The sequence below is a fragment of the Nesoenas mayeri genome (assembly GCF_963082525.1).
Source record: "Nesoenas mayeri genome assembly, chromosome: 5".
Classification (NCBI taxonomy): Eukaryota; Metazoa; Chordata; class Aves; order Columbiformes; family Columbidae; genus Nesoenas; species Nesoenas mayeri.
This window is the reverse complement of record NC_137548.1, coordinates 33505347-33530234: the sequence shown is the minus strand read 5'-3', so window position 1 is coordinate 33530234 and position 24888 is coordinate 33505347. Positions and strand designations below refer to the sequence as shown.

Sequence of the window (24888 nt, the reverse complement as noted above, 5' to 3'; positions counted from 1 at the left end):
TTAGAGTAAACATGGAGTGGCAGACTTGCAGTATAATCAGCTGTAACTTAGGGAGATGGTATTTCCTTTTCCTAACCCACTTAGCTGCATTTTATTATTATTTCAAAGCGGAATATCTAATCTTCAAACAAGCTTTGTAATAACAATTGATTAGTTCTGCCAATTCCTTTACAAATTTGGTTATCTACAGTTTATTTTTGTGTGATGTAAGTAAACAGAATGACAGACATACTCTCCAGCTGTGATGCAGTTGTTTGAGCTGGGTTATAGACAGAGAATTTAACTCGTAGTTTTAGCTGGGGAAGAGACTCCTATATGAAGTTATGAAGCTGCTAAATTATATAAAGTAGAAGCAAAACTCAAATTGGATAGAAAAATGTTTCTTGCAATGTTTGCTTGTACAGACTTGTTTTGGCTTCTGAAAATCTGAATTCAGAACGGAAAATAGAGATGTACCTGAACTGCAAAACCTCTACTGTATCTGTACAGTGAAGCCTTCTCCAGGGTTCAGGAGGTTTGATTATTATTTCAGGGTTTTTTTGGTTTATTTCCTACTGTATTGCACCTTGTGTGTGGTCATCAGCATCCATGCTGAGTGTCAAAGGCTGTCATTCTGATAGGATCATGTTTTACACTTGCTCATTAGAGAGGTGTAAGTGACTCCAGAAGGTGTAAGAGTCAAGCTTCCGGTGTTAAAATTTGGGTAAAGATGTTCTACTGTCACTCTTGGATCTTGATTCAGAATTGATTTTGATTTTTTTTTTTTTTTAAGAACAAATTTTAAAGTGGGCTCCATTCTTGTTTTTCTTCATAAACACAATAAGCTTCAGCTAGTGAGACATTACCTTTATAAGATTTTATGATGCGCTTCCCCCATCTTGTACATCTGCAGCATTTTGCCACAGTGTTTCCCTCACATGGGGGTTACACACTGAACAGAGCCAACCCACAGGTCTGTGTTCCAACTGGCCATGCAGGATCCCAAAACTGGAGAGGTGAGCAGCCTTCAGGGCGAGAGCTGCCATGACCAGCCTCACTCTGCGGGCCGCTTCCTGCCGTGACATTCGCTGCACTTAGGAGATGGAGCAGAGATGTGATTTCGTGTCTCTCACGTGCCCTGCTGCTTGGCACAGAGCTAGATCCCCTCGTCTGTCTCGACCTGGTGTCGTATGCATTGCGATTCTGGGAACTTGTGAAATTTGTTTCTGGTAGGGTGGTTTGGACTTGTCTCCTGTTTATATGAATTGTTTGTACTTTGGAAACCTTACTGCTGATAGGAAGCAGCCATGGCACAGGGTGTGATCCAATGGCAACATGAGTCACGCGGGATATTTTCTGGGTGGTTGGACTAGAGCTGTACAAGGCCCGCTGTAAACTGTTGCAGCTTCAGCAGCTGAGGAAAGGGAGAGCTTGACTGCTCAGCAGCAAATCAGTGTTGTGTATTAGCTGGCCAAAGACTTTGCTGTTCATCAAGTGTTTACGCTGTGTATTGTGGCTAAGATGCTCGGTGTAGGAGATAATTTGCATATTTAAAAGTGATTCCTCTGGGTCATCTGCCACAGCGTGTTTATTCCACACCTAGGTAAGAAATTCCCTCATTACCTGTATCTCCACTCTGTCCCAGCAATCCCTTAGAAACTAGAAGAGTTTATTCATCGAGCTGTGCTTGAAGTAAAATGATCCCTTGTATTGACATCGAGGGATCTTACATTTCACTAGACTCCAACCCTTTGTCACATAACTTGGGGTGCTTGAGAAATATTGCTAAGCATGAGAAAAAGTAGTTGATGATAACTACACCAACTTCTTATTGGAGACTGAGGTTTCTGGTAATATATCCGATTTAAACAACTCTGTTACACTTATTTCTGTAGAAGGGGAACAACTGCTGAAGGGCCAAATTGGTCACTAGTTCTGCCCGGTCTAGCAGGGTAAAACATAGCACAAAGGGAAGCGTATGAGCATAGTTGGGCCTTTTAAAGCGAAGCAGCCGTCCAGTGGCAAATCAGCATTCCACTCAGCTGCTGGCAGCTGAAAGATGCATGATCCTACAGCACCAGCAAAATTCCCATTAGAGACAGCTTTGGATTGCTCTCCTTCTCTCAACCCTGGGAAAGACTAAATAGAGGGAGGTCTGTATTGAATTTTCCTTACGCTTCCTTGAGGGGGGCAGGGTTTACTTTATAACTCCTGAACTGGCAGTGAGTTGGTCCCAGGCAATGCCAAGATGGGTAGATGCCCTCTTGAGATATTCTCGTGCAGTTACTTATTTGGGTAAACTTCATTTCCCTGCAGTTTTGTCAAGACCTTCCACAAATTCTGCCTTAAACATTCCAGTTGCCCCAAAGGATTTCTTGGGAACGGGAGTTCATTGGAGAGTTTTGGATTATAATAGCAACTTGTCTCTCCTTCATTGGTACATGGTAACAGCAGAGATTGATTCAAACTGAAGTCGGTCTCTTCTGGATTTCTGGATCTTGGGAACACTCCTTCCAGGGGTTTTTGCTTTTGCCTTGAGTCTATGATGTGCAGCTTGTGATTTTTTTTTTTACCTTTTTTTTTTTTTTTTGGCTGGGGCAGAAGGGTAGACGGGAAGGAGTTGGGTGAGTGATGACATTATTTTTGCAGACTTTCTCTGCAGGAGGTGGATCTGTTTATTATACAGAATAATCTATCCATCATTCTTAAAGTTAGAACCAAACAAGAAAGGTGTAGGTACTTTGTTTATGGAGGGCAGTCTCTCCGCAACAGTCTGTGACTGCCCTTTGGCATCAAAAGGGTTAATCTAGTCAATGTTTGGTGTTATTAGAAACATGCTGGCATTGAAAGAGTTAAGGAAAGGGCCTTCAGGCAGTAAATGTTGAAAGATTATCCTAATTTTATTAGTGGTGAGTGTCTATGTTGTTCTTAACATGTCACCTCACTTGTTCAACAGAAAACTAAGCTATACAACATATTGATCATCTAGCAAACTAAACTACTAGTGACCTGTGATCTACCAAGCATTTATTGACTTTATTCCAGTTCAGATCCACAAATGCAGATCAATGCCATGTAATACTATTTCAGAGAGCAGTAATTATATAGTAGGTCTCATCAACTTCCCCCCTGCCCTGGAAAGAGAAAGAGTTAAATATATCCAATAATAAAAATAAAACACTCTAAACATCTTACAAAGGAGAAAAAGAAGCAGCTGATTTAATGGTCTAATGAGGCCATCTTCCAGAGACTTGTTTTGTGTAGGGCTTGCTTTGACCTTTCGCTTTGCTCAGGAGCCCAACGCTTCATTTTTCACATTCTTGCAATTACGTTAACGCTTCAAGCATTTCTGACTCCAAGTCAGCTAGCAACACCAGGCATAACTCAACACTGTGAGTTTTTCTCCTCTCTGTAGATTCGTTAACAGGTCACTGAGGTCCCAACTGAAATTTAAAACTGACTGGTTCTGTTGGGTTAGCTGAGTTATAGCAAGGGAGATGGCAGGAAAGGGGCTGAGAGACGGGGAGGGGAGAGGGAAGACCCTGGGGTTTTTGCCAAGGAATATATGTGTAAAAACCCTAAGCAGAAGATTAAAAGGTGTGTGTAGCTTTATCATCCACCCTTTTATTTGGAGGGGAAAAAGCACATCTGAAAGTCTTCTGAGGCATTATATTTTCCTTATTCTTCATGAAACAAAGTGAAAAAGGCCACTGCCTTCACATACAAGGCTAAATGACTTCTAGAATTCAGCTTCTGTTTGTACCACAGTGATGGATATGATGCTTCCAGACTTTAATTCCTATTTAATCTCTTTATGGGATATTTCAAATAATGAATATGGCAGATTATGCATGAAAAGTGGGAAATAAATCTTTTTAAGGTTTAAAAACATGTGGTCTACAGGAAAGCACCAGGGAATAGTTTCAGTTTCATATTTACGATACCAGGATTGTATACCTGATTTGTCATATTCTTAGTGCAGCCACTCAAAGGGCCTGATCCAGCCAAGTCAGATGGAGGCTGTATTTCTTCAGGACCTTTCAGGAAGTTCAGCATATTTTTAGGATTAGGGCTGGGGTGGTAAACTTGACTGTGAGAAGCCAGAGATTAGAAACTTCTTCTAGGTTACAGAACACTAAAAATAATAAATGGGTAGCGCATCCACTTTGCCTCACCCATGTGAGTAGTTCCTCTGTGTGGTGGTTTTTTTTTTTTTGGTTTTTGTTGTTGTTGTTTTGGTTTGGTTTGGTTTTTTTTAGGTTTGGTGTTTGTGGTGTGTGTGGTTTTTTGTTTTGTTTGTTTTTTCTCCAATGGAACTACTTCTGCTGAATGAAGATCTGCTGCTTTATAAATAACATCTGAGGCTATCATCTAGGGCAATATCTTAAAGTAGTTTCAAAATACTCCTGTGACAACTTGATGTTATTTCCACAAATTTGTCCATAATAACTTTTGTGGCAAACGCTCATCATCTGGTTTGAGACAAAGTCAACTAAGATGTTAGCTGAGATTACATGTTCATGCCAGGTTACATCTCTGGGTTTATGCATGTTGGAAAAATTAAGTAGTCTGTTTCTTATTCATTATATACCAACTTGTAATAATGGTGGTATACAAATCAGATTTGTTTACAAATCTAGTTGATAATGCCCAAAGTCTTGTCTTATTATCAAAACCATGCTGAAACTGCATTAAGGTTTGAACTAAACTCAGAAAAAGGAGGGGGATATGTTGATGATAATACTAATGATAATAGTAATACATTCATGCAAAGTCTTTGGCAATTTAATATCCAAAAGATAATACTAAAACTTCTTTTTCCTAGTGCTGTATGTGTAGGAAAGCCTGCTGAGGCTAGTATGCATATTCATCATAAGGATTCAGAACATATTTTTATTCCTTTGTATTTTTACCTATAAAGCTATAGGGTATGGTTTTATTGGAAGAGAGTCGTCTTTTGTGAGAAAGGAAATTCCTAATAAAAAGGCTTAAACATGCAGACTGTGAAAAATCAAACTTGCTAATAAATAATGCTTCACTGGAGATGCATTATTTCAGAAGCCACAGCTCTCATAAAGGTGAACTGTATGAAGTATGAAAAACTCTTAAAGAACAATGACTTTTTTTCAGCTAAGAAGATACAGGAAGAGAGTAGCCCTTATTAATTCATCTTTTCCTTTCAAGTTTGAGGGGCCCGTCCTTGTGTTGATATGTATGAGTAATTTCCATTAATGGTGATGGGAGTTACGCATGTGCACTGACAGAAGAATAGACCCCTTAGTGTTCAAAGCACAAGAAATTTACATTTTTTCCATTGCTGTAATTGAGATGTTGACAAATTGGAGAATATTGATGAGCCTTTGTTTTAAGTGTCTCTTGCCAAGTTTGCTTTATTTTTTCATGGTTTGAACAATGGTGTGGGTTCAGCAGCAATGAATAATAAGGGTAGAGTAAAGATAACTTTGTATTTCAATATTTTGATGTGCCAATATGAAATAAATTGTCTTAGGCAAATGGAATATGCTGTTTTAATCATTAGCTATGCATGAAAGAAAAATTGATGTTGACATCTTTGCTGTAAAATCGTTGTAATGGGGCCTTCCTTACAATTCATTTTTGTAAAATTCATTTTGTACATTTTGCAGCAATTGAACAATCCCTGCACTGTGAATAGGCAGAATTCCCAGAAATACTGAGACAGTTGGCCCAGTAACTGCTGAGCTCACACTGCACACCACATGCACATTAACCATAATGATGCCAGAACCAGCTTAGCTAAATATAGTCACATTTTAGTATCCCCCCATCCTTTCTTTTCTTTCTGTCTACTGCATGAACAAGTACATATTTTTGCAGTTTTTGTTTGATTGCTGGAGTCAGGGAATATTTATGTCCCTACCCACTATTCAATAAGTAGCATTAAAATTTCATAGTGAAGCAAAGTTTCACTATACAGTTTGCTAATAATCAGGCTGGTGGCATCTGTGGATTCCTCACCTTTTCTTAAATTAAAGTTTAGAAGGGGGTTCAGCATTTAAAATATTATACTTGTATTTAAGATTCTCACCTCACTCGTAGCTTTTACTCCATGCAGATTTTTATTTTTAAATATAGATAAAATTCTATATATGCATTGGCAAACATTTACTTCTGTATTTGAAGTATGTTGTGCTGGGGTTTCAAATGCAGCCTAGGAAAACTCTGTCAATGGAATGTTTTCATAGTGGCAGTAATCTCTTTAAAATAACTCTAAATACAATATGACAGATGCCATCTGGAATGATCTTTTGCTAGTTGCTTTCAACTTTTATTTTTTCCTACAGCTAAGTTCATCTAAAACTGGTCACTTACTGTTATGGTAAACACAGTGAACTCTTTCCTCCCTTTTGCAGGTGAATGTTCAGAGAAAATATCTAAACAATTTTACTTGAGAGATTGTTACTGTTGGGAGGTTTGCCTCTGACTTCATGTTCCTGGGTGTTTTTAAATATGTGTATATGTGCCCTGTATATATTTATATATCTGTATTTCAAAAGGAAAAAGGTAGGATTCCCCCTTAGGCCATTTTTTCCATCTCTGATCCTACTCAGCCAAACCTGATTTGCCTCCAAATGTCAGATAACATCCCATTTGCTAAATTATAATTGTATGTTTGTTACAATATTAATGACTTCATAATGCAACACATTCAGACATACAGTAGCAAGTGTTTAAACGTCTTCCTGTGTTACAGACTGACTAATATCTTCCTATATGTGCCAACTTACTTGAAAAATCTACTATTGGAATCTCTGGATTTTTTTTTTTTTTTAGCTTAGTCGTGTAACGGGATGTCTCCTGATGCCTGTTAGAGTTTAATTTAGAGTAGTAATTAAACTTGAATACTGCCTCATAAACAAAAGATAAACAATAAACCAGCCACGTTCCCTGCTGTTTCATAGCTTTCTTTCCCAGATGTTTTAGCCTGATAATTTTTACATAGTGAACTACCTAGCATGGAGGGCTATGGACAAAGGTCAAAGCCTGGTTCTTTGTAATGGGTTTTTAAAAACTTTTTGTTAATGATATACTACAGAATTTTCCTCTGTGTAGCTGATAAAATTGTCAGATACTGAAGGGCGCTCATTAATTGACTTTTAAATTCTCTCCCTCTTGTTTAACAAGATGGCACTAATTTAAAAAAACCACAAGCTTTCTTTTAACTGTTGGTGACCAAAGAATGTTGCTTTTTCTTATTATTTGGGTGCCTGGACAGTGCGTTAGAATCCTCTATACCGTTGTTAAAAACTAAAATTAAAAATGCCCTTGCAGGAGCTGCTCACTCCGTGTTGATCCTAAGCAGCCAAGGAAATGTTCACAGTGGAAGGCTTTTAATTTTTCCAACTGCTCCTGAGGCTGCTGGAGCTTGTGTGTCCATCCTTGGCCCTCTCCTCTGTCAGCCATGATCTTTCTAATTGCCAGGTACTGGTAGGCCGCGCGGCTGCAGAAGCCATGTTATTTTCACTGGGTGGGGTAATTACTGAAAGCTGAGAATAGCTGCACTAAAGACACAGGGATACTTTCATGATCCCATTAGCATAAGAGAGGGTAAATTATTCATGCCAAGTGAGGATTCTATGGGGAGAAGTATAGTTAATGCACATAGTTTTTAAATGTATCCCTTTCTGCTCTGAGACTAAATTCTTGTTGGATTCAGTTCTCAGACATTTACGGGAAAGCTCTAGTGGCATGTTAGACGCAGTTCATCTCTCTCTGTTTGCAGCGCTCTCAATAGAGACCATCTGGCAAAGATCCAAAAGGTGATTAAACAAAATGATCAGCTCTTGTTGCTGTGTTACATGTCCAATACTCTGGATTAAAAAACATGACCCACAACAGTCAGCTAACATAATTTTTTTTTTCCTCTTTCCCCTTCCCCTGTAAGAATTCAGATGGTCCGCAAATGTCTATGCCATCTTTGTGTCCTTATGGCCCATAATCATGAACAGGTTGTGCAAATGGCTCTTTCTGTAACACGGTCTGTTCCAGCAGCATAGAAACATTTCGTATTAATTGGGTCAGTCTAATGTTCATAATGACATGGGGAAAAATTACCCAAATGTGTTCTTATAGTAAACACTTAAAATGTGCCTTTCTCCTATTAGAAAGTGGAATTTGACATCGGACTCACGTGGCTGATTTATTTTTTAAGACAGAAGAAAATCAAAGCATGACATTGTCATCTGCCAAAAATAGTTTAAAGCCCCTTCTAACCAAACAAAAAAAAAAAAAAAAAAAAAAAAAAAGAGAGAGGGGGAAATGAGCTGTGGTTTAACACCACAATCAGGGATGAATTTACAGTGCTATTCAGAAGAGTACTCCCTTATCATAAACAAGCTGATAATCACACTGAATCTAACTCCCAATTAGCTCTTTCTGCGCTCACAGAGATCAGCGTACATGTCCTCCTTAAGCCGTGATATGTTGCTGTTGAATCAGACAGAACATTTGTATACCTTATGTCATATGCAGAGTTTAAGGATTAACGCTATATATTTACCAGAAAGCCCAGCTAATCAGCAAGGTAATTTTTCAAACCAATCACTTCAATGCCTGAGTTAAGGTAAAAATGCCAAGACTGTGAATAGGGGACATATGTATCTTATCTTTTTGGGGTTGCACCAAATGCTAAGTAGTAGGGTAAATTCAACAGAAACCAGACACTGTTGGAAAGTAATTAAAGAAATATTGAAATTAAACTTACCATATGAGTGAAATATTTGTAGGCCCGCTTTGTTGCATTCACAACGATTTGCATGGAATTTAAGTGTTTCTTTCTCTTTTTACTTCTTGAGTTGTACTGTTAAACACGACAGAGGAATCACCTCTGTGTATTCAGCCATAGGATCAGGGGACTCTTCTTCATGCTGAGGGTGTTTACAGTCCAAAATCAGTAGGTTTACTTAGAGCAGAAATTATTATTATTTTTTTTTTTAATGTAAAGCCTCTAAACCTATGCCAAGAAAAATCAGATTCCACTTTTGAAAGCTTAAAAGATCCACTGAGGCTGTCAGCTCTCCTTACTGTGCAAGGTAAAGGCGGTAGGTAAAAGGCACAGACATGTCCAGAGCGCTTGGGGAGGGGAGGCTGGGCTCCCCCAGCGCCAGTGCAGCCTGGCAGATGAAAGGGACCCACATAGCCTTGGGGGGCTTCAGGCTATTACAGGGCAACTCATGCTCTGTTATCATGCTGATTTTCAATTGATTTTTGGCTGTACAGGACTTGTTGAAGGCCCTCTATAGCATCAAACACTGCATTATGGCACTACGCATAGTAATACATGAGCCTTTTGTCTTATTGTCTTTACTTTGCCTGCAAAGAAGAGCACTAACCTCTCCATGATTGCTCCCGCTTCTGAGCAGCTTTTATATCTGCAGAAGTAGGACAGGTGAAGGAAATTTGACAGCTGTCTTTAGATGGCTCTTAACATGATTTGACACATTTGTTTGTAGTTTTGAATTTTCAAACCAATCTGGTTTTGAATTACTGAAAAGCAATGGCTTTTAATTTATAAAATTACTTCTCATTTAAGTAACAGGTCACAGGGTACTAATAAACCCGGGTCTGGTGTTGAAATACACTCTTTCTCAAACTTGTTAACTAGTACTAGAGGTTAAAGTTGAAGCTGAGGTTGCAGGGAGCTTTCTATAGGCTGAAGCAAGTAATTTCTCCTTTTTTCTACCTTCTCCTTTCTTTGCTTAACTATTGTATCACTCAGGCAGGATTTTCATTCACTAAAAAAATCAAGCCATCTACATGTAAGTCTTGATAAGCTGAGAATTTTAAAAATCAGATGAGTAGGATATCGTTTTAACCAGGGGTTTCTACTGCCTTGCATAAGTCTTCATGCGGTAGAAGATGTAAATTAATATTGCAAAGCATTTACAGCAATAAAAACATACATATGAACACAATTGTAGAAACTTAGAGTTGCAGCTTTCTGGTGTTACAGGAACTACAAAAAAGCAGAATAGTCATAAGTGTAGGATGATATCAGGAAATGGTGATGGCCACCTTAACTAACCCGTTAGCTGCAGGCATGATCCAAATAACAAGTATGGTCAGTGGGAAGACATCTGTTATTCTGGTGGCCTGCCTGCAGCTCCTGAGTTTGTTGCCATGAGGTAAGGATATGGCTGTCTACCCAGAAGCAATGAAATGCAGAACTGAATCCAATAGGACCTTGTTACGTGACCTCTCTGACGTGTGTTCTTCCCCATCTGTACAGTGGGCACAAGAGTACTTAGATGTTGCATGAATGTTATGAAACGGTCCTCTGTCAGTGGACTATGCTGATATTACAGGAATGCAGGACTGTATAGAAAATTCAAGTGCACTCTTGCATTGGCCTCCTTGAATTTCATAAAAGAAGCACTGGATATGTTGCATTTGTAAACTGAACTGCTTTTTTAACACTTCCTGTTTTTTCAACAAAGGTGAAAAGGAGTGAACGAAATAGCCTTGATCTTTAACTTCATATTGTTTTTAATTAATAAGACTTATGAACTGAGCGGTAAAAGATGACATGGATCACATCACCAGTTCTTTAATTATGTTTGCATAAAAATGAGGAGTCTGAAGTGATGGTTTCCAATGTTTAAAAATTGGTGTATCACTATATAGGTGTATTCCTTGTTCAGTGTTTTTGTTAATTTTGTGGTTTTTCTCTCCCCCTGAACAAGCATAGTAAATGTAGACCAAGGAAAACTTGATTCTGTGTTCATAATTAGGTCTTGAGGATCCAAGGGTAATGTTTGCTTAGAACAAGATTGTGCAATGGTTTTGTTTTTTTTTTTTCCTAGGATTTTCTTAGTACTCTAGAGCTGTAGAACACCTTGCTTAGTCACCTTGCACATCAGTAGTTCTGACTGTTAAACACAGACATCGATTTTTCTCATTTTAGCGTGAGAAGATCTAGCATGACCCCTGCTCTGTTGCCTAAGAGTTTTCAGCATGTACACAGACAGTGGTGGCAGACAAGGAAGGCTTAGAGTATCAGAACTGACAGCAATATAATTAATAGCCTGCTTCACATTTAGAGGTTTTAGTAAACTATGAAATAGAGCACATCTATTTTTCAGGAGGGAGAATTGATAGTGTTTTGTGTAACTTCTACTGTTGTTCATTATTGCTTTTACTCTTAATAAACAATCTAGATTTAGTAACTTGGGTTTGCACGGAACTTAGAATAACATTTTAAAATGCGCCAACTAGTTGTCTTGATCATAGCTACGGTATTTGTGGAAGATCTGTCTTTTGAGTTAGTGGTGAACTGTCCAGAGAAAGTTTGGAGGAAGGGGGTGGGGATCGGTTAAAAGCAGCTCTTCCTTCTCAGAGGAAAGTGGAGGAAGACACTGTCCACATAAGATCCTAATCCTTCTTGCACGGAATCAGTAGCAATAACAGGCACTGCTGCTTTTGGATATGCAAAGTTTGGGTCAAACACATCAAAATGAAAGCAAAGCATAATTATCCTATCTTAACAACAAAGAAAAAACAAACACCACCAAAACCAACCAAACAACAAACCAACAAAACCAACAACAACCAAAAAAAAACCCACAAACAAACAAAAACAAACACCAAAAACCTCAAGCAAACAAAACCACACAAAACCAGGGGTTTTTTGTTTGTAGGTTTGTTTGGGTTTGGTTTTGTGTGTTTTTTTGTTTGTTTATTTGTTTTACAATTCCCATATAAACTGCTGCCATTAAGACACATAGGATAGCTGTAAAAGTCTAATACTTCCTAATGTTTCCGAATGAAATTTCATCATGTCTTACATTTTAGAGGACAAATAATAATAAACACCAGCTTGCTTTATTTGCACAGGAAAATTTTGAAACACATTTTTCCTTGTTGATTTTAAATGTTAAAGTGAGCTTCAGAGAAAAATAAATTTGTGCTTTCAGTTTGGTTCTTTTTTTTTTTTGAAATACTAACACTCCTTCAAATCTGTTGGAGAGAATAAACTCATGCAGTAAACTCAGAATTAAGGAATTCACTTTTCGATTGCGTTGAATATAGTAATTCACCTTATGTGCAGGTGTATGTGGAGTTGGAGGAAGTAAATGATTCTTCATTTTCTGCTGTTACATCTGGGTGGCTTATAAGTGACAGCCTCCAAGTCTGGCTGTGTTTAGGTTATTTTTAAAGCTGTCTTTACCTCAACATAAAGAGCGAAGACAGGGAAGTCATCTGGTGGCAGAGTTGGCAGGATGGTGCCAGTGCCCCTATTCCTACCTACAGCCAGGGTAGCGGGCAGAGGGCAGAGCAAGACAAAGTGGTTTCCTCCGCTCCACTGACTGCCCAGCTGCTCTGAGGCTGAAGCCTGTTGCTAACTCCAGATGCTCAAACTTGCACCGAGTGCTGTCCTGAACTGCCGGCTGCCTAACTTGTGGAAAGAGCTCAAATTATTTCATGGATGGTTACTTTTGTACACCCTTGGTGCTATACATTCCTCATGCACAGGCTGGGATGGGGGTCTTCTACTTTCTTGTGTAAACAGAGCATTTGCTGTAACTGACAAGGATTGGTGGAGCAGCCATGAAAGTGAGAGAGGGCAATCGGCAAAATCTCGATTAAGATGTGATTTGTACCATGAAATTTTTTGACAACCCTGGCATTTAATTCTTAAATAAGTCAAGAGTGCTCTGTTCCTTACAACCTTGCTTTATGCTCACCAGCTTATTGTGGCTACACTCGTTTAAGCAATTACATTCGTTTAAACTTTCCTTGGGCCTCTCCACATGCAGCTATAAGTTGGTCAAACCTAGATTTCAGGCAGCCCCTGTTTGCACGGGGTCCAGCAGAAGTGAATATGGCAAATACCTGCATATAATTTTATTGCAGGGCTTGGTGTTAAGATTTTAAATAATTTATGAGCGTAAAATTCAGAAATTCACATGAAGTCCCTGTCTAATTTTACACTGCTGCCTAAAGAGGATGGAACATTGCTTAAATAGCACAAATCAGAATTTTTCAGCTTGGAGCTTCCTTCCTAATTCCTCCCACCTCAGATTTACCACTTACTGACGGTTGTCTATGTTGTGGGACTCCTGACCTCGTACATCTGTTAAAGGGGATAGTTCAGGATGAACACAGCCTCCTACTCAGTAGGACTGCAGTGTTCTCTTAGCTCCTACTAGATGCTTGAACAAGCAGAGGGCTTAAGTGAAATCCTTTAGCTGAGCCAAAATCTGTTCTTATTTAGGGACTAATCCAAAGCCTGTTAAATCAACAGAAAGACTTTGGTTGACTTCAGTGAGCTTTGGATCAGGCCCTTCCTTGCTAATACATCTGAAATCAATGGAACTACATTGGGCTTCTGCCAGTAAAAAAAAAAAAAAAGGGAGAGGGATTGTCCTTCTGCTTTGTTTATACAGTACCCAGCACACTGAGGTCCTGGTGCTCAAACAGTGCTCCCAAGTGCTTCATTGAGACAACAAGAATTTTGACTTGATTACATTACTTGGTGTTCATGGACTCCCATTTCTCTGGGCACATAATTCAGTGCTTAAAACAAGCATGTATGCTGTGTAGGCACCTCATGCCCAAGAACTGTTTTGGTCTTCCAGTGTTTTATATCAATAAATTTATTGTGAAAAGTAAAAAGGGAGGGTGACAGGTTTTATATCAGGATTTTTTTTTTTTTTTTTTTTCATATTTCTTTGCTATTAGATTGTAAAGAAAGCTGTTTTGGAAGGAAAATTACTGAGTCCATAGAACATGTAAAATCCAAGGAGTGTAACTTTTACACTCAAGATCCATTTTGTGTAGTCAGATACTTAATACATTTTGTACAGAACATCTGTCACCATGTAAAAGTATATTCGAGTAAGAAGAAATTCCTTGTTCGTAACATTTTGGGGGAGCGGCAAATATAGACATATCTTTCTAGATTAGACTTAATTCATGCTTTGTTTTAATAGTCTTATTTTTTGTCAGCAGTATTTTATCCCTTTGTTGTAAAATGGTAGTTTTCCTAAGTTTAATGTATTACAAAATTAAATTTTGATTTAGAGGTTACCCAAATGCTTAATGCATATAGGTATCTTTAATTTCAGGGCAATGGGGTAGGCTGATCTGTGCTAGCGTTTCAGATGGCTTACAATTTTTAGTTTTCTGTCATTTTCATGTTAAAGGATTTTAAAAAGTGAAAAATGACTGTAGTACTCTTATTTCAGTCCAAGGGAGAAGTAACAATGCAATTTTCCAGTAAAAAAAAAAAAAAACAAACCAAAAGCCAAACATAACAAAGACTATCTTATTAGTGTAAAAAGTTCCTTAGATTTGAATTACTTGTAGATTTTTACTGTTTCCTTTCAGTTTTAAGATACAATATCTGAACTTCCCTGAAGTTCACAAACTTACTTTATTGACTTGAGTTATACGTAGTTAATAGTTAATCACTGTGTATGTGTCCAGTTTCTTCTTTATTTTTTTTCTTTCTCAGAATAATGAAATTCATCCTACCTTATCCATTTCCATAAAATCTTCTGTAGTGTGTATCTGCATTGATAGATGAAACACTTTCATTTAGCAATGAATAGGTTATCTTAATTATTTCCCTGAGTTAGATCTTATTAGCAGTTCACATTCCCAGCTTTGAGGATAGTTTGGCATAAAGTTCTGTCTATTAGCAAGATTTTATGAAAGAAGGGCTTTACTGTTGTTGCTGCGTTCTGTTCTTGGTTGGTTGGTTGGTTGGTGTTTTTTTTAAGATCTTTCGTTCATTCTATTAATCTATAACTCAGGCTCAACTTCAGATTTGCCCCTTTATTTGTCGTTTTGTTTTCTGAATCTGAATTTGGACAGGAATATGTTTTATATAGTCAGGCATTTCTAATCTGATAATTCATCAGTGACATTCAGGGTTTGGTTTCAAACCTCTCTCTGCTTTCTTGTAAACTAATCCTGCAGTCCTAGGACCACCAAAGAGAATGTCATTTTTAGCTAGAAGTCCGCACTGTCAGAATTCGGGTTTACTGGTATGGCAATTAACCCTCTTTTAAGCTCTTCCAAATGGTTATCAATCTGGTTTGTTTAAAAGAAATAAGATGTCCTTTTATTTTAGAACTGGTAAAGAATTTTGCATCTTTCTAAAGCAATTTTCTGCATTTTTACCAGCTTCATTGATGTGAACGTAAAGTACACAATAGGTCAAATTCTGACTTCAGTGGCAGTTGATAGGAGCACAGTTTGTATATTTGAAAGCAGAATTGATTCAATCTTGTTGTGTCTGTGCAGCAAAAAAATTGTTATCTCTAAGTTTTTCTTCATATAGCTAGAGAATATAGATTTGAGTTTGTTTTTCATGTTATTTTCTATGACTGCCCTACATGAGCTCAGAGGAGTTGCTTGTGTTATTAATAGGGGGGTGTGTGTATGTGGTTTGTTTTGTTTTTTTTCCTTATTTATTCACATATAAACATTTTACGTGCTTCCTTTGAGAACGTCCTTGTAAGGTTCAGGTGTTTTGAAGAGACTGAGAACTTGTGCAGCACATAATTTGTAAACTATGCAAAGAGCACTCTCCAGCAGAGGCAAACCCTAGAACAATTCACTTGGGACTGTTTTGCTTGCCACTGTAGTACTCTTGGACATACGAGTCTTACTTCAAACTGTGGCTATAATGAGCAGGATACATTTGTGCATGGCCAGATGTCCAGTGGAGGATCCATGTGTTGGTCTTCTGTTCCAGTCTTCCATCAAACAGCTGTTTGCTATAGCATGATTCATTTTATTTTAGATCATTTGAGAAGGATATTGCTTCAGAACACACAAAACCATATAATGCTCTATACTGTTATGCCTTCTCCATGCTGATTTTGAGTTGTCTGTCCTATTTCACAGGAGTGTGGTGTGACTTGAATGAACAAAATGAGATTATTGCATCCAAAAGAAAAGGGAGAATGTTAGTTACATGGTGGGCAGGAATGTTACCATTAAATTCAGGTGAAACCGTAGATTTTACTTGTGTGTTTCAACTTAAAAATGAGCAAAAGCTATATCTCACACTTCAGAAGAAAGACTTCATTTACACCAGGTTTATGTTTTAAATAACTGACTCAGCAGCCTTGATCTACCCAAATGTTACTTTCTTGCTGCTTTTTTGTAACAGTCCTTTAAACAACTTGTTAAGAACTTCTTAACTTATTGTTAGACTGCTATAGGTAGAAAATATTGATGTTTAAAAATAAAAGTTTTTCAGAGTAGTTTATGCCTTTAACACAGCATTAGAATGTTTTCTTCTGTATATCATCTTTCATATTAAAAAGCAACTGTCAGTTGATTTCCTTCCTCTCTTGTATGTATTTGAGGTTATAACAATAGAAGTTCCAAGCTTAGCTTCCCCCCTTGCCCTTCTTTTTTTTTTCTTAAGTTGATGACTTTGGGGGGTGGTCTTTCTCTTAGTTACATTAAGTATTGACAAAAGTAAGGGTTTTTTTGGTTTTAATATAGTGTGGCAGAGAACAGTACGACAAAACTAGAGAGGATTAAATCTTCTAGAACTAGATTTTGTAAAATGTAGAGCATGAGCAAAGGTTTGTCAGGTTTTGCTTGAGTCAGCCCACATCTGTTATGAGAAACAGTAGATTTGCAGACAGGCTATGGCTTTTGTCACATCCAGGGGAACCTACTGAATCTTGGCCTTCACTTAGGATTCCCTCCTGATGAGCAAATTCCCATGACCGCTTTTGAAGCTTTAAAAGCTTTGGTTTTGTTTTAAAAGGCCTCTGAGCATAGGCAATGTTTTCATAGGCATTTAGAAACAAAAAACTGAGCTTTTAAACCTTCAAACGTCGCTGCAGGGATTCACTTCACTTCTCAGCAGACCAAGTCTGAGATAACACCTGCAAGAAGTGTGTATCTATGCATGTGGATTTTGTGAAGATTGTGATGCACCATCTCAACTGACCCACAAATGTGACAGCAGTGTGTGTGTGTGTGTGTGCTTGTAAATCTTATTGTTATGTTTTGCTGCTATTCGTTTCTAAGAGCAAGCTATTATTTTGGTTGTGTGGAACAACTGATGTGGGTAAGCCTATTTTGGTTTTAGATGGTTTTCATTTCTTCTCCCTGTGTGTCCTCTGATGCAAACACTAACAAATGGTCTTCAGAAGAACAGACTGAGTGAAAGTCCCTGGTTATGTTTCATCATCTAAAGTTTTCTTTTTTTTTTTTTTCTTTTTTATTCTACAGTTAACATCAGTTGTGCAATAAAAGGTAGTTTTCTGTAAGCAGATGGGTCATACCATGTGTAAACCCTGGTCTGTGATTACTAGATGGGAAATAATGTAAAATAGAAATGAGTGGACAAATCATCAGAATGGTGAAATAACAGAAATACTCATTACGCTTCTTTTCAACTCAATTTCTGTGTTTTAAACGCCTGAGGTGAAATTTTGTCATGTTTTGGGGGGAAGGGTAAGGGGATTTTCAGAATTAAGAGTAGATAATGAATATATTAGCAGTGCTTTTCTCCTGTCCTGTGCTGTTCTCAAAACACCTGTTAAAACAAACAAGCACATATTTCAGGATTGATGATACTAACTGGCAAACTTGGCACCAAATAACCTGCTGAAACTAAAATGTTGATGCAGAACATGTGCTTAACTTAACAGTCCATAACCCTGTTTTTAGAACATTGAAATACCTACCCTGAGGAAAGCTCATAAAATGAAGGTCTTTAAAGTTCATAGATTAGACCAATGAAGCTGCAGCAGTTTTTAAGAATGTGTATCTTCATTGACTCCTATTAATTCAAGATGGCCAAGTGTATGAAATACAAGACATGAAAGGACTGAAGATTTTTTTAATTTTCTTTTTTTTTCTTTCTATTTTTTCGAAAGTGTGCTTTCCATGGGTTCAGTGGCTAAAGGAATGAGCAGAAAAGGGATGCTCGGAGAGGGAAACCTTCTACATTTAGGAGAGCTACATATTGCAGACAGATCTGAGAGAATCTCTGCCTGGTTTCTAAGGCTATTTAATTGAGCTTTTTACAACACATAATGCTTAATTCTGCTAGAAATTCCCAGTGCCCTTAAGATTCTATTGCTTGGGATTAGGTGGAGTAATTTGGCATATCTCTAATCTTGATTCCCCGTGTGTAACATTCCAGCCATGTCTGTCTTACTTTACTGTTAAATATATAATTTATAAACAGATAACAATCCTGATAAGCTTGTTTGAATCCATTCTAGAATGAAATTACTTGTTTTGTATTGTGTATGATAGCTTCAAGCTGCTTTAGAGTAACTGTCCTCAACAAAGAAGATATCTTTGTTATGCTATTCATCTGGAGGCACTAGAAATTAAAAAGCTGAGCTACTGTAGCAACTAGGACCTACTATTTGTGAAGCGCTCTTCAAGAAATAAAATTTCTGCAACAGGCAAACATGAATTCATAATAAATACATGAACACACATAATTTTCCTTTTTGCACTCGTGCATACAGCGTGCATGTTTGTTTGTTACTTTTAGATGGAAGAAATTAAAATAGGCTATATTAAGCTGAACAGGATTTTCTTCGTTGAATTTTTATGGCTGTGTAACTTTCCTGACAAATTGCTTACTGTCTTCCATTTCACCAAATGTGTGGGGTTTTGCCTCCAAACTATATACCTTATTGTTAGACATTTTGGGATAGGGTGATTTTATTTCTCTTTTTTTTTGGGAAGAAACCAGAAGCATCTCCTCGTGCTGAATAACCTGACAAAAAAGGAAAATAGAGTACTTAAGATGTGAATTGGCAGGAGGGAGTCAGACTGTTGTGTTATTTCGTTTTTTTTCTTTTCCTCAGTATTCCTTACATTTTTATTATAACTACTCGAGGAGAAAAAAACAGGTCGTCCTTAACAAGGAAATTATTTAGAAGTGCAAAGTGTTTACGTATCTGGATGAGAACGGCTCATTGTTAGCAGTGACTGCATGCATCGCATGATGCAGCCTTTTGACAACTGAGTGTCTGCTGGAGACATCTGTGAAGGGTGACCTTTCGCCCTATGGAAGAATGCTCCGAAGGTGGGGAATGCCATTATCTGTCCTGGCCCACCATGCACACAGGCTGCCCACCGCTGCCCTTGCGCCCGCCTGGTGACGTAGCTCTTCAAATACAAATTGGATGAGCCCAAAGAAATATGAAAAGCCAACTTGCTTTCACCTTAGTGAGAAGGTAGAGGCTAAGTCAGGGCTTTGGACAGTATGAAATCAGAATCAGACACTTGAACTTTAAGTAGTCTTATTAACTAATAAGTTACCTGAACAAGGATTGCTAATACCTGGTGCATCTGCCACTCCCTCAGATGACTTACTTCTGTAGATTACTTGTTACCAGTGTTGTGGAAAACAGTATATACAGCACATTACCCTTCAGGCACACAGGTTCAAGGTATAAATTGCAGTGTGCAGACATAGTAGTCATCAGCTTTTTCTTTTTCAGGTGGTGGTAAAGGGAAGGAGGAGTAGAAAGGCTGAGGTGGTTTGGGGAAGAAATAATAATAAAATCCTGGGAATATTTTCAGACTAATGTATTTCCAGTTTTCATAGAAAATAAAAATCTATTGTACTGGATGTAATGTGAGAAACTTTCTGTTATCGTGCTCATTTTAATTCCCAAGCCTTGATTTCCCAGTACAGGCAACCCTCTGAAAAGCAGTAACGTGTTGGTGATTGCTGCTCCTTGTAATATGCTGCTGTGTTTGCAGTGGTCATTGATGGACAGCCACTAACTGCCTTTTAGTCAACAAGGACCCACAACCCCCTTGTTACAGGTGAAGTGGTGATTTCTTGTCTCAAGTGGCTGTAGCGTTTCATGTGTGTGGTTTAGGCTTTTTTTCTTAAAGGAAAAACCAGATCATATAAGGATCTTTGGTTGCTAAAAACAAAGCAGCAAATAATCTATCCCAAAAGGTGGAGCATCTTGAAGAAAACAGGTTACTCCCCCCTGCCAGCACCCTTTAGTCCCACAGAATGACTGCATGCTTCAGCACGGATTTCTCTGCTAGTTGGCTCCCAGGAGGCCTTATTGAGTGCAGCGCTGCTCAGGGAGTTGCAGCTGTATAAAGTGGGGGAAAAAAATGTAGTTTGTACGAATTGTTCTTTACCTTGGTTTGGGTTCAGCATGGCAGCTGCACTCCGACTTTGTGTGTGACAGCACAAAGGACAGCAAAAGTGAAAAGCAAGTCAGCAAGTAGAGAGACAAAAGCAACGATCAGCTAATACAGCTCCACATGGCCTAACTAATTTATGAGAAAAAAACTGTTCTGTTCATTGGATCAGCACTCTGAGGAGGCAGGTGGAATTGTAGGAAGTTTTCATTGAGTCTCTGGAGCAACTGAGGAAGCCACTAGAGATTCCTCTCAGTTTGAACTTTATCAGGGTCTACGCTTAATCAATATGGTATTGGAAAAAGAATTAATTACTAAAGCAGAATAAAACAGCTGCATTTTAAACTAAGGATCCATCAATTCAGTAATCTTCCAGTTACAGGCTAGGTGCCGTGAGGATCATTTTGACTTCATGTAATGAGGAACTGAGGGAGTTTCCTCATGAACAGACTGGGAATTCACATTAGCCTATTTCAGCTATTTGTCATCAGTACAACTCATTTCTCCCCTTCTGAATTACAATTTCTATTTGATATACTGTCAAACCCACAAAATTCCCATATTCATGGAACTGAAAGCATTAATGCGGAAATCATTGTCACCATGAGAAAAAGTCTTAACCTTCCTGAGCCTCTTTATTCTATAGGCTGCGGCTCGAGTGGTTTCATGCCGGACATACCTCTATTGTGCTCATTGTGAGGGTCAGGGACCTGCCTGTTGAAGAAGCAGTAATTTGAACACAGCCTGTAAATGTTTCATCTGTAATTTCCATAATGGTGAATTTCAAGGAGGGCTGAGAAGGGTTATGGGAGATGAATTAGGTTTTTAGTGAGCTCATTAGGAAGCCAAACAGAGTTTAGACAGCAAGGCGGTGAGTGTGGCTGTAATCAGTTCTGCTCGCTTTGTTCCCTGCCTTCGGGACATTTTTTGAAAACTTCATGGCAGGGGCTGATGAGAATATACTGAGCAGAGGCTGCGATCTGATGGTTGACTTGTTGATTTGTAAACCTCTTAATTCATTTTTTGTTCAATTTAATCTTTTCTTTCTAAAGGAAAATTAGTTGAATGTTAGCCCTCTTTGCACTATTCACCTCTTAAATTATGCTCATTTTGAGGAGCTTGTTATGCCTGAATAAACATGAAATGACTTGGCATTTTCCCATAAGAGGCACACCCATTTTAATACCATGTATTTACCATTCCTGGAAATGTCTCATTAACTTCTGAAAATCTGTGAGCATGATATTTTTGGGCTACTGTAACACACCTCTTGGCAGTCACAGAAGGCAGTTTGGTTAATGCCTCATAATATCCATTTTTATTCTCAACATGAAGAAAGGCTCTCTATAGAAAATTGATGCAGTTTGCTCTGCTAATTTTCATGCTCATTCCAATTAATTTAACATGACCCAGATTTTCTTCCTCGGGCTCATCCTGACTAATTAGTAAGGCAACACCTAGAACAAGTTCTGTTTAATAACATGGAGGAACACTAGTTGTGAGTGATTTTGATGCTAATAAAGATATTCACTGATGGGACAGATATTTGATGTCAATTATAGTATGTAATTTAGAAGTCCCAATGTGCTGGATAGAGTATAGGAAGGCTGGCAAATCACTATGGGAGATAATTTTTTTCTTTTTGTTAGAAAGACTTCCACAGCACCTAGCTGTCCTTAGGGACCAATTAGTTTATTTTTTTGGTACAACTAGTAGTATTGTCGACTAATTCCACAGTAATAGATGGGGTAGTGCTGCTAAGGACATACAAGCTGTGAACCATCAATGGCCAGGGCCCAGGCTTCCATTATTTACCGAACCTTTATCACACATGGGAAAGCCAGCATGGGTACCAGAAAGCAGCACTGGTCAAGGAGAAAAGGACGGCCTACTCATCTCCTTTATAAAGTTTCTCTTTCCTTGCCATTGCCCAGGTGAATCTATTTTGTAAGAAATAAATGGGGTCGAAAAAGGGGCCTCGTTAGTGCTTTGTAAATGAATTATGAATGCTGGTGTTTCTTATTTCAGAAAAATGGCCCCAGACCTGCACTCCACATGATAATTCTTTCCTGTGCTCTGAGAGCCAGAGAGAAGTTATCTCCATCCAGACACGCAGAGCTGGTGCCTGTGTAAGTGTTCTCGCGGGGAAGACACCAGCAGCATGGGCAGGTCCTGGTCCTTCAGAGCACTTCTCCTCCCCCTTGGGAAAGCCACCTCGCTCTGTGGGTATCATCCATGCCCGCAAACACAGCATGGGTGGCAGGTGATGAGTGAGGTCCAGAATGTGTTTTGTCATTGAGTTCATCAGAGGGAGAAACGGGAAATGCCAAATCTTGGTTCTTTGCTTGGCCTCTCAGAACAAGTTCCCATGTGTGCCCCAGGAGGATGTAGACTGAATGACAATACTGTTCATACTTCATTATTTTGATCAGCCACAGATACAAAAACCTGTGTGGTCTCTTTACTGGAGTTGCAGCATTATGGCTTGCTTTTGCTTCTAGTTAAGGAAATACTGCTATTTAGCTAAAGGAGAAAAGAAATAACATGTCTTTGTCCGTCTGTTTTGATTACAAGTATTCATGTCCAAGAAACTGCTTTCTAACGGAGTATTTCGGGATGTAAATAAAGCATGTTCTTTTTAAGGTATGCACTTAGAAGAATTAGTAAAAGCAATAACCATACTCAGACTTGAAAAAAAAATGTAATGCTCAAATGAGCACAGGAGTGAGTGCATTGACATATTTGTCTTTAAAGGTAATAATATATAATATTCCCTTATCTAAGAGTTACCACCAGTTACTACCAAAAGGAATATTATGTATTACTTTTAAAGCAGTTTTCATTGTAAGCCGTGTTCCTTGTTCATTTGAACACTTTGGAAAATCCTTATCCCTAAAGTTTGCTGAAGGTCAACAGAGAATACAATATCTTGTGTTAAATAATGCTCCAACACTATTAGCATCTCAGTTCTTAGCTGCTGCATAAATTTCTGGTAAAGTTTTAAAAGCTGACATAAGTAAAAATACCTTAACTATAAAATGGCAATGGGAAGTTAATGTCTTTGAGACAAACCTTAATTGCAGAAATCCTATTTGCTTGTTTTGTTTTGTTGACTACCAAGCCCTCTCAGAGTTTTCAAGAGGAGGGGGAGAAAGAGAGAGATAGAGGGACTGTATGAAGTTTCTTCTAAGGCATAATGCATTTAAACACTGTAGTTCCAGATTAGGTGCCACTAACCAGCTGAGAAATGATTCCTGTGAACAGCCTGTGCAGCAAGGAGTCAGAGATGACCATGTCTATAGTGATTCCTAGCTGGTGTCAGAACACGACAATTCTGTTGTTCTGGGTCAGTGGTGAATACCTCACTCAAATGGTGCAAAGTCAGCCAGTTCTTAATTTTTTATCTCCTCAAGAGTGCATTCAGTGACTTTATCACTGAGAAGAATGACTCCCCTGCCTCGTGTGATCAAGATCTGGAAATTTGCTCCATCAGCACATTTAGCCCAGACTGCTACTTGATTGGTGGGGCTTAGATTTGATCTTATGGCATAGATGTCAGCTCTCTAACTGGCTAGGTGAACAGCCTGTCCAGGGGAAACTCAGTTTTACCAATCTGAACCTAGAGGAAAAGAAGTCTCATAACTTGCCAGGTTTTTCATTTGGGGTCCCTACATATAGCCAGCCCCATTGCCTCTGAAGGGGGTAGCAGGGCAGTGGGGTGGAAGCTCTCCGGAGCCCAGCTTGTGAGGTTCTTCCCTAGGAAGAGCTCAGGGACACAAACCAGCCTAGGAAGTCTTTGTAAACACTGCGTATTTGTCTTTTGCAACACTTTCTACTACAATACAAGATCTAAAATGAAATTGCAGATTATGAACAGAAAAGCAAAGCATGAGGTATCAGAGAGGGGGTCTGTGCGTTTTAGTTTTATGCTGTGAACTTTTAAGCAAATAGTGTTATAACAAGTCAGTACCCTGTGATTTTTCAATTTTTGTGCTTCCTTATTTGCTAAATCAAGTTTATCAAAACTTGTGTCAAAGGCTTTTCCCTGTGTTTCTGTGAAATTATGTGTTGCTTTGCCAGTTCTTTCTGATCACTTAAAGCAGGTCCAAAGCATCTGACAGGATTGTTTGGGTCCAGAGAGAATAAAAGACCATGGCCTTTCCTTTTTTTTTTTTTCTTGTTTGTTTAATCACATTATCCTGAAATAATTCAGTAAAACTATATGAAAAAAATAACTTGCTTGTCAGCTCTCTGAAATCACAAAGATAGCTTTTTTTTTTTCCTTCTGTTGAAATTTACTGACCAGTATTCTCATGTCTGTATTATTGCTGCTTCTTCCAGTTTGAGGCATTTGAATATTCTTAACTGTATCTTCCCTCATGGCTGAAGCCAGACTAAGAAACTAGCAAGGACTAGCTAAGGGCTTTGGCTCCCAAACGCTTGCTCTTATAATCTGTCTATTGAACTTGAAAGACAAAACGTTTCAGGCCTTTCCAGTAACCACTTTTAAGCATCCAATAAATATAGCAGATGAGGTACAGATGGTCTACGCTTTACCTTTAAAAAGTTTCTTGGAGGAAAAGACTCCTGAAAAATATTACCCTGAAAGTAAATACGGGCAGATCCAAAGTACACGGTTGTCATCAGGAATGTGATTCACCAGCTGGAGTGAGCACCGGATCGAGCCCTTTACTGTGAGCACCAAATAGCATACCACTTATAAACAGTATTAGTTGTGTTTCCAAATACCTAGCACAC

General features: G+C 38.4%; 1 protein-coding gene across 8 annotated transcripts in view; it reads left to right on the top strand.

Annotated features, from left to right (window-relative positions):
• The window catches only part of MEIS2 (Meis homeobox 2), a gene marked incomplete at both ends in the record, with an annotated part of 171789 nt that overhangs the window by 17133 nt on the left and 129768 nt on the right, over nucleotides 1-24888 (top strand). The gene's annotated exons all lie outside the window — the stretch shown is intronic.